This window comes from Cinclus cinclus, chromosome Z (assembly GCF_963662255.1).
Source record: "Cinclus cinclus chromosome Z, bCinCin1.1, whole genome shotgun sequence".
In the NCBI taxonomy this organism is placed as follows: Eukaryota; Metazoa; Chordata; class Aves; order Passeriformes; family Cinclidae; genus Cinclus; species Cinclus cinclus.
In genome coordinates, this window is record NC_085084.1 from 23,755,226 (window position 1) to 23,765,388 (window position 10,163).

A 10,163-nucleotide genomic window follows, 5' to 3' on the forward strand; every position below is an offset into this window, starting at 1 on the left:
GTAAGGTCCTGAAATTCAGAGTTTACGTTCCAGAAGAACATGACAGTACAGAAGAACAAGCGTGCTCTGAGGAGACAGTGCACACTTTATGTGAACATCACAAGTTTTCAGACATCAGAATAAATTCCATGAAGACCATAAACGAATGGAAAAATAATCACTCTTATCACACTGGTTGGAAAGTACACATTTTCAAAGTTTATGTATCAAAAACACAACTGTCGAAATAATCATTAGACTGAGGGGGGGGGAAAGTGTTCAAGGAGCCGTTTAGATAAAAATTATCATAACCCTCGAACTTTATTTTTAAAGTGACTGCCAGTTTTTACAGATTTTCAACAACTTTCTGGCTCCAAAGGAATGGCAGTGGCGATTCAAGTCTACTTAGCCTTTCTGTGGGGTCATATTCTTAGCTTAAAGGTTAAATGGCAGACTTAAGAAATTCCCTCACTGTCCCAGTTTTCTAGAGGCTCTTACTAATTACAAGCAATAGCAAAAGTTTCATTTAGAAAATGCAAGTTTCCACAGCCTCTGGCAAATGCCACCTTTTGAAGTTCAGTATTTTTTTCAATTATGCCGTGAGAGCTTATTGCCACAAAAACAACCCCTGACCGAAACGCACTGCCAGTGCTTCCAGACCCATAAACACTGCACTATGGCTTACTTCGGGGTATCTACTACAAATACACGAACTCACCCTTCCCCACCGAAATTCATCAGCCTGGGTGACACACCACAAACTCTGAGGACCAGCAGAGGAATTTAAACGAAACTGTGTAACAAGAACATTGATTAAAACGCACTGACAAAACAAAATTATATGTTCTGGGACAACAGTGTGAGTTTTCTCCTAGATCCCTCACGACCGGATTTTTGTGTGTTTACTTGCAAAGACCACCTGCCCGGGACACGAGGTGATGAAATCCGGGGTCGGAGACATCACCTTTCAGCCCCAGCAGAGGTGGAAGTGCTGCGGGCAGGCTTCGCCCGCTGTCCCGGGAAGCTCTCGGTGCCGAGGCCCCGCTGAAGCCCCCAACTCGCCCACAAGTTGAGCGTCGGAAAACGCGGGGCGGAGGGGAAGGACGGGACGGCTCCGTACCAGCAAAGAACCGCCTCCCGCTGTCGCTACCTGCTGATGAAGCCATCCCCATCGCCGTCGCAGGTCTGGAAGAGGCACCTCATCCTCTCCTCCTCGCCCGTGCTGGATGTATCGCTGCTGCTGCTGCCGCCGGCACTGCTCACCTCCGCTACTGCAGCTGCCGCCATCATGAGCCCCGCTCCGGCGGAGGAGGAAAAGGAGGAAGGGGAAAGGAGGAGGAGGAGGCAAGGCTGCCTCGGGAGCTCGGGATTCCCAGTCCCGCCACTCCTGTAAAGTGCGTGCGGCAGCACAAAGGTGGGGCGGGAGGCTCTGCCGACCCGGCACTCACTACCCGCGGAGTGACGCCCAGGCCGCAACCCCGCCGGCACTCGGGGCGGGGATAGGGCGCTGAGGCTCGGAGCTCTCGCCCGCGCACTGCATCGCCCGGCGCCGGGATCGCGGCGGGATCCACCGGGAGCGAGCGGGTGGTGTCGCCAGCCTGGGTCCAGCTGCCCTCTTTGCGGGGAGCCGCTGAGTGCGGGGCGACTCAAACCCGCCCCGAGTGTCTCTTATTTTCCTTGAGCCGGGCAGGGCCGGCTCCCTGCTCCGGGCATGCTGCTTTGGCTGCGGCTTTGGCTGCTCTGTGGATGCCAACAAACCTCAGCGTTTTCTGTGGCCCTGCGTTTACACTCCAGACTGATGGGGTACTGGTCAGGTAAAAGCACTTTAAGGTGCAGAGCACCAACCCCTCTTGACTGGTCCAGTTCCTTTTCACTGCGAAGAAAATTTTCCTGCGAAGTCAGTAATTCGATTTTCTGTCCCTGAACATGGTTGTGGCCTATACCCATCCCTATCGGTTAGTCTCTTTTTCATTTAAAGAAAAGTAGTTTTCTTTGTAGTTATCTTGTGGCCAGATGAAAAAAAAAATAAAATTGTGCCTGGATAGTACAGCTTCTTAATTTCCTTTAACTCTTTGCCACCTTTCTAAATACATAATTGAGTTTTATTCAGTGCTTTTTATTCTTCTTCTTGCAAAAAGAAGTGATACAGCACCAGCACCGATCTGTTTTATCTCTACTGGAAGCAGTCTGAAACAGTCTAGAACTCCATTTCAGTTTACATACACATTATCTTTCTTACTCCATCATCCTGTGACTAATTTGGGTCAACTATTTTTTTTCCTAACCTGTTTCTGTATTTGGAAAGCAAAACAAAACAAAACAAAAAAAAGACATTGTTATTAAGGACATACATTTCTCTCATAGTATCTAGTAAGTATATAGTATATAATCCTCCTATTAATTAAGTCTTTGGAGATATCCAGTTCCTGCCACAAAACATCTTGGTCTTCCTTCTTGCTGTGTTGGGGGTTGGTTCTTTACCTTTTCCCTCTGTGGAATTTTCCCCATTGTCATGCTAAGATACCTGTTGACTGGGCCATGGTGGCAAGGGGGAGGGGAGGGAAGAGGGAAACCCCTCGATATCCAAACATCCAGAAGATCAGACAGAAGGCTCTGGCTCGGCCTATTTCCCCCGTGGAGTTCAGACTGGAAGGACGATCGCCGCCTGGGCCTCATCCCTGCCAATCAGTACCAGGAGCCATCCTCACTGCTGTCGGACCCTGCCCTGCTGCCTTCTCGCTGTAACCTGCCACCATCCAGCACTCTGCTGAGCACCAGGACCGACACCGTGAGCGGAGGGCTCTCTCCATCTCTCTCTCCCCCTGGGACAGCGCTGCCATCACCCCCAGCCCTCCTGCAGCTCTGCGGGACCTGCCTGCCCCCAGCACCGGGAACTGCAGCTCAGGGAAAAGGTGCCTGCAGCCAGAAAGGACTGGGACTGAGTTATTGTTCTGTTTGTGGCTAATTTCATAGCTGTTGTTCTTGTTTGCCTTGTTAGATAAGCTAGTAAAGAACAGTTATTCCTACCCCCATACCTTGGCCTGAGAGTTCCCTTAATTTGAAATTCATAATAATCTGTAGGAAGGAAGGATCACATTTTTCAGTCCAAAGGGAGGTTTCTGCTTTCCTTAGCAAACACCTGTCTTTCAAACTAGAACATGCTGACAAGGATTAATGAATATATAAATTCAGCAAAGTTATCACACTTCTTGCACAGTGCCTTTTAAATACATTAACTCATGGCAACAGTTCTAGTTGTTAGTATTTATTGCACCTTGATTATGTAAGCCATTACAAGGTAAAAAGTCCCTCTAGCATTTTTTTAACTAAAGCTACTTGCAAGTGTAAGCGTTCATACACTCACTCTCGTCTTGGTCTCTGCAGGTTTCCAAATTACATTGCTCACATTAATTCTTGCTGCATGACCAGGGCACTGTAATACGGAGTCAAGACAGTTCCATACTGTTTCAAGGCACTGAAACCAGAGAATATTGCAACTACCCTTCAGGTGTTCCATCTCCTGACCTCCAGTTGTTTGGCTCTTAGTCTTGACCACATGCTTTTTCAGTCGTAGGCAGGATGTTGCTCATGTGTGATATCAGTTGATTACTGCAGCTGCTTGTTTACACTGAGGACTGGAGGAGAGGTGAAGTCACAAAACCATTTTCTTCAGCCAGATATCGTAGACGAGCTGTTCAGTACCACACACAAGAATCCCTGCACACATTCTGCAAATATAGCATGCACTGCTTCTTACTAATTATGAAAATTCTTAACCGCAGGGACCCAATGTATATGTGTGCATCCCTTTCATCTTGTGATATTCTCTTGATTCTGTGATTCTTTACAGAGTCCTAAAACAGTGTTTCCTGACCAGGCCACCAATATCAACCGAGCAAGATGGATCCAAAATATTCCAATGAGAATCTCCAAAAACAATCTCTCTCCATCCTGATGCTATCTGCCAAGCCTCACAGTTGGCCAGTTCTCACCTTCTTTTTAACTAGTCTCCCACTTCTCCCCTAATATAGATAACATTTAATCTTTTGTTTTGATCTTAGCTGCAGGATTCACACAGTAGCTTTCTTTGTGGGTCAGAAATTCACCCATTCCTTATTTTCTCCCTGCTCATTGTGAACAATTTTGGAGCCCATTGAATTGAATTTTTCCTGCTGTCTTTTCCGTTTTGGGGGATCAGCTGTAGTTGACTTTTTTGCATTTGCACCAGTCCCATAAAAAGCCTGGTGCAGTGGTTTCTGACTTTCCCTGATACCAGTTCCTCCTTGCTGATAGGAACAGCTGATATCCTAGCTGTGGTATGGCATGCAAGACTGTAAAACCAGCTGAGCTTGCTGGCTTGTATAGTGATGCCCATCTGCATTTTTTAAAAGATGCATCACATCAGATGCAATACCATAAGCTGCAGTTCACCACATTCCTGCTGTGCCTGCTGTGAATTATGTGGCAGATCACTCCTACAGCCAAGAATGTGAATTTCAGATGGCAAACCCCCTACATTTAAAACCAAAGAATGCTGTGTAGCAGAAAGTACAATTCTGCCTGAAATATCCCAGGTGCACGGGGTGTATGGCACCTAGAAAGTTGTAAAGAGAGAGCAAGGAAGGAGGGCAAGGAGTGAGAGTTCCGTACTGCTGTGAGTAGGAAAATAGGCTTGATATTTCTCAAAAGAAATCTTTTAATAGTTTGTAAGTTTTATCTTTAAGACTGTGGGTTTTATCTGTCAATCGTTGGGTATTTGTTTGCTTGTCTTCTATGTAAATTAAATAAATCTGTAGTTTTTCAATATTAATCTATATTCTACAATATTAATTTTCCATAATGACCTGAATTCTAAATGCAAATAAGCAGACACCAGACAGTCAATGCAAACATTAATAACAATGCTGTAGCACAATTAGCTGCTCTTAATCTCCAACATTTATATACCCAAAATCTGACATCTCTGTAAGATGGGTAGGAGACGACTGATTTCCAGAGATGCTGGACTTCTCAGACTTTCCATCAAATCAACAGGACACTTAGGCTCATGTGATCTTTGAAAGTCAAGTCTAGCTCAAATTAGGTGTTGAACAACAGGAAAAGAAAAGCACTGTAAACCACTCTAAATTTAACTAAAAATGTGTTGTAATGCACGTTTATGGTTTTGTGTTGCACTGAGGATGGTTTGTTCTGTTTCCCCTCTCGGTTTGTAGCGTGGTTCTCCCCTTCCCTTAACCCCTCCCTTTTCCCCCTGGCCAGCCCTGAGTGGCTGTGACACAGGGTTCCTCTGCCCCCTGACTTGGGATAGAAAATACCCCGCGTTTCCCATGCTCGCCCCCTCTTCTCCCTGGAACTCTTCAGGACAATAAACTTGAATCATCCCGGGAAGGAGAACCTCCTCTAATCTTTTGCCTTTGTCCATGCTGGATAAAAATCCCCTATCTCTCTGACCCCAGCTGGCCGAGGCAGGTCAGAAAGACCAGGGGAAGTCCGGCATAAATGGTTTTGCAGTAGAAAACAACTTAAGTCGCTGCATAAAAAGCTGCCAAATGACCAAAATCAAATGACTAGAAAAAGATAAAAACTTTCCTCTAGATAACATTCAGCTGTTGCATTTTTCTACTAATCTCTTTCAAAACCCACCAACAAAAGAAACACTAACTTAATTTGCAAGCAGGAAGTTTAATTTAGTAACAGTCCTTTGAGCAAGGCAGCCAGGGGTGTGCAATACAGAACTTTCTGAGTATCCAGAGTCCAACTGCCCAGAACACCATCTCTTTCAGTTTCCTAAATACTACATCCAGCCCTTCTCACATATTTGCTGAAAAGTTCCCTGTTGCTCCATGAGGTTCTTGGTTAATAGACATGTCACTGTTATCTTGAGTGGCACTGTCGTCCAGCACAGGTGGCTTCTCTTGGTGATATTGGTAGAGCGAGCATGAGCATAAACCATAGATACAATTAAAACTCTGTTTTCTTAACAAAATGTTATGATTGATATAGAAGAGAATTTATTATTAGAATGGTACAGATTTCTATGAGCAGAGTCAACATAGTACAGTCTGTAACTAGGATGGTAGGGAATTTATAATACAACTTAACTTATAATTTCTAATCACCTGGATCCTCTGCACTCGGGTCAGATCCCAATCCACGGCTTGTAGTATCAGCATTACAATCGAAATCTCGAGGGGCTGGGAAGCCAGAGGTTGCAGAGACTGCCTGGGATGGCATGGCAGGACCTGGCAACCAGGACTCACCCAGCCATCCCAGCCAGGTCAGCCAGGATATTAGACACCTCCCTGGGCTGCAGGCCAGGCTGGGACATGGCACCAGAGTGGAGCTAGCTTGGCCACCAGCACTCACATAACATGACTTTGCACATGGACACCAAGCTACTAAGATGCAAATATGCTCAGATGTAAATTTGTGCCTAGCCTATATAAACCATGCCCAGGTAATAAAAGGGCTAAGTAAAAGTTACTTCCTATGTAATATTTTTCTTTTCCTCATTAAGGAAGTGAAATTAAAAACATACTTTATTTTCTATGATGTAAGTTAAAAAATGCATATTTTTGATGTTGCTGTAAGATAGATGGGGGAATTAGCTATTCTAATTGCTGCTCCTGCTTAGGTATTCAGACTGAAGATTTTGATGTGCACTATGATCAAAAGCAATGCCTGGAGCTATCAAAGGAGGGATTATTCTGTGTTTCAGTTGGCTTCAGATAAAGACCATCTTTGCTTTTTGATCTTCATAGTAGCAAAAGTTAAAGTAGCAGACATATGAGTTCAAATTAATGTTATTTAAAACATCATTGTGTAGCCTCTGCTGCTAACAGAGCCATGGTTTAGCTAGGAAATTGCTAGTTAAATTCTCATCAAAATCTTGGGTTTGAAGTTACTGTATTACTTTCTTCACATTACTTTGCTTAGGCTTACTTTGTTCTCATCACAGACTTTAGATTTCAAGTTGCATTTAGAAATAAAAGTCTTGTGCAGCCCTTACTGTGGAATTCTTTGCAATAGAACTATTTGGAAATTCTCAAAACAGTATATTCAAAAGATTTTTTTTTTTTTTTTGGAAGGCAAATTTTTCCAATTTTTCTCCTCCTGCTCCCAAGAGTAATCTGCAAAACTGAGATATTTTATCTAGGAGTGAAAATATTTTAGATAGAGTATTAATTTTATATGGATTATTAATGCCTCTTTTGATAAGCTTCCTACTCATTCTTCACCTTTATAAATGCTCAACCACTTTGTAAAACTGTTCTAAAAAGAGTACTTTTTTGTGATGATGAATAGAAATGAGACAGGTTTGCTCCTTGTTCCAAAAATATCCTAAACTATTCTCCTACTCAAACAGCTTCCTACTCCTGGATCTTACATAAGGATCCACAATTTGGATACAGGAAGTTAGAAGTTAATTTCCTCATTTCTTGTATATACATCTAAACCCAATATTGAATATTTCCACTATTTTTTATCAAAGTATGTTATTTGAAGCTTAAAAAAGCTCTCTTTAATAAATACTACTTTGGTAAAAAAAAAATGGGGGCACATGTAAAAATAAATGGACTTTTTGTAGACTGTGACTATGAGGTAACTTCAATAACTTTTTTCTGCAGGCTACTGATGACTGGAATAGTTAAACGTGTTTTGTGCTCCAGAAAATTTCTGCAACATAGGTATCATTTTAGTCAAAATATTTCAGTGAGACAGTATTCTAACAGGAGATTATATTCTGGATAAATAAATCCCCATCAGTTTCCCAGCTCCCATCAGGAGCCCATCAGTTCCACTCAGTTCCAGTTTCAGCAAAGACACAACCACATGAATCACACAACCACATGAAATCATTCTGCCTTCAGTCTACTCCTAAACTCCTGCCTTTATATGTAGACACAGGAAGATCTGTTAGCAGAGGATCATTCCATTCTCCCTCCTGACTTCAGTCATTTGCTCACCCTGGAAACTGGAGTTTCTCAATTTAGGAGTGAGGAGTAGTGAAGAAAGCTGTGAGAAGAGCCGGGGCATATTTGACCCTGTTGGGAATCATACTCTTTCTCAGCCTTCATTCTGGATTCCCTCCTGAACTCTATGGATGCCCTGAGCTCCACTGAAGGGTTCCAGTTTTCCCTGGATGTTCAACAGCCCAAGCTCTGAACTGTGGCAAGTGAGGACCTGAGAGAGGTTGTTTTACAGGGGTAGAAGTGATTGAAAGGCTTTTTCCATTATGTCTAAAAAAACCACCAAAATTTGAGTAAAGGAAGTGGAAAAAGACAGATAAATAAGAAATTATGTGTTAGTAGATGACAGGAGAGGTTATAGAAATGGGATGGAGGCAATGACCCAAATAAAGCCCACATCAGCAGCCAAAGGTCTGGGGAACTATCATTGTATACAGTAGTGTGCAGTAAAGCAAAAGAAGCCCATTTTCACTGCAGTTAATTTATTAAACAAATATCTCTCAATATAATTTCACATCAGTCTTACTTTCCTCAATGTGTGTAAATACATAACTTATTTGATGGGATCATTAATAATCACAGCGGCCAACAACTGTCTGCTTACAAATTTACTGTAATGCTTAAAAAAACCCTATCTATTGGATTTTTTGGGTCTTGTTTTGTTTTGTTTGTTTGTTTTTATAACCAAGGAACTGAAAAGATGAATAAATCTTGTGCTTTTTCATTAACTTGATCTTGAAGAACTGGCTCACCAGTGATCCTTATATTTCAACAGCTAATAAGTTTTACAGCACTTAAAAATCTTTAAAAAATCCCAAACAAACAAAAACCAGAAAGACTATTTTGCAGTGAAATCTGACACAATCTAACACAGTACATAATAGATAATACTGTTTCACCAACTCCCATTGCAGGTCTTTTTCTCAGAACTGGCACCTTTTTTGGAAAATAAGAGTGTTTACAAGAGAGAAAATATTCCACAAAATTAAAAGAAGTCAGCAGAAGTGCCTCTAGGGAGGGTAAAATAAGAATACTTAATTGTATTTAAACATGCAGATGTGTTTTTGCATAAAACTGTGCAGCCTCTTGATTCTTCTTATTAAAACATACATGGACATTTGGACATATGTTAATAGAAGGAACTCATTCGTATTCCAGGGTTTGTTTTTGTTTTTGTTTTTGTTTTTGTTTTTGTTTTTGTTTTTGTTTTTGTTTTTGAGTAAACATCAGCCAGAAGGTATTTCTGAGGCTAATCACGAAAACAGAATTTTTAAAGACTTACAGGTTGCTAATTCTAGTATGAAAATCCACATCTAGAAGTTTTTATTAAGAGAATATATATAAATAAAACCTCCATGTCTAAGAGCTTGGGTAAGCACAATTCTGTCTTTGCTCATGTTTTTTCATGTCTTGAGTGCAGACTGCAATTTTGTCTTTAGCAGGGCTGCAGGAGGCAGCACATGGGTGACATTCTCCTATTTTTCACCCTTCTAATAGCATCAGAGATTCAAAAAAGCAGTGAAAGAAGAAAGGCATGTATTAAGGCATTTGTTATGCAGGACATACTCAAGCTTCACCCCACTCTTGGCCATATAGATGAGACCTAACCTAACAGATAGTTAGTTACTGTATTTACAGGATTGCAAACCAATAGCAGAATTCAACCTGAGGTATAACTTTTGAGAATAATGGTGCTTTTTTCTATATGAAGGCAAGATGATGCTGTTAAGAGACAGAAACTGTTAAGAGATCTGAATTCTTAAATAAGGATTTCTGATGTGACTTTTTCAAATGAATTATGAGCTCTCAGTTTTTATTGTTGATACCAAGGATGATAAGAGTAATCCTCATTTTATTCAGCTTAAGTGTTTAATTTGCCATAACTGTGATGTGCTCTAAGGTGGCAGTACTGAATGTCATAGGAACAGCTCTTTGGTTGACGATACATAGGCAGATACCTGTACTGGAAAACCGGAAAAAAAACCCCCATCATTAGAATAGATGAATTGTTCAGCTCCAGTGTGACCTCTCAGTGCAGAATTATGCGGAAATGAGCTTTGTACACAGCTTTGGTATGGGTCTCTTAAGAGCTATTTTCCAGCCAGCTACATCAGTTACTGTTTCTTTTCTGTACATTTAATTCTCCCCAGCTGAGTAGCTCTTCTTCCAAGTACTCTCCTCCTGACTTAATGTTGTTTCCAAAGCAGCAGCCCT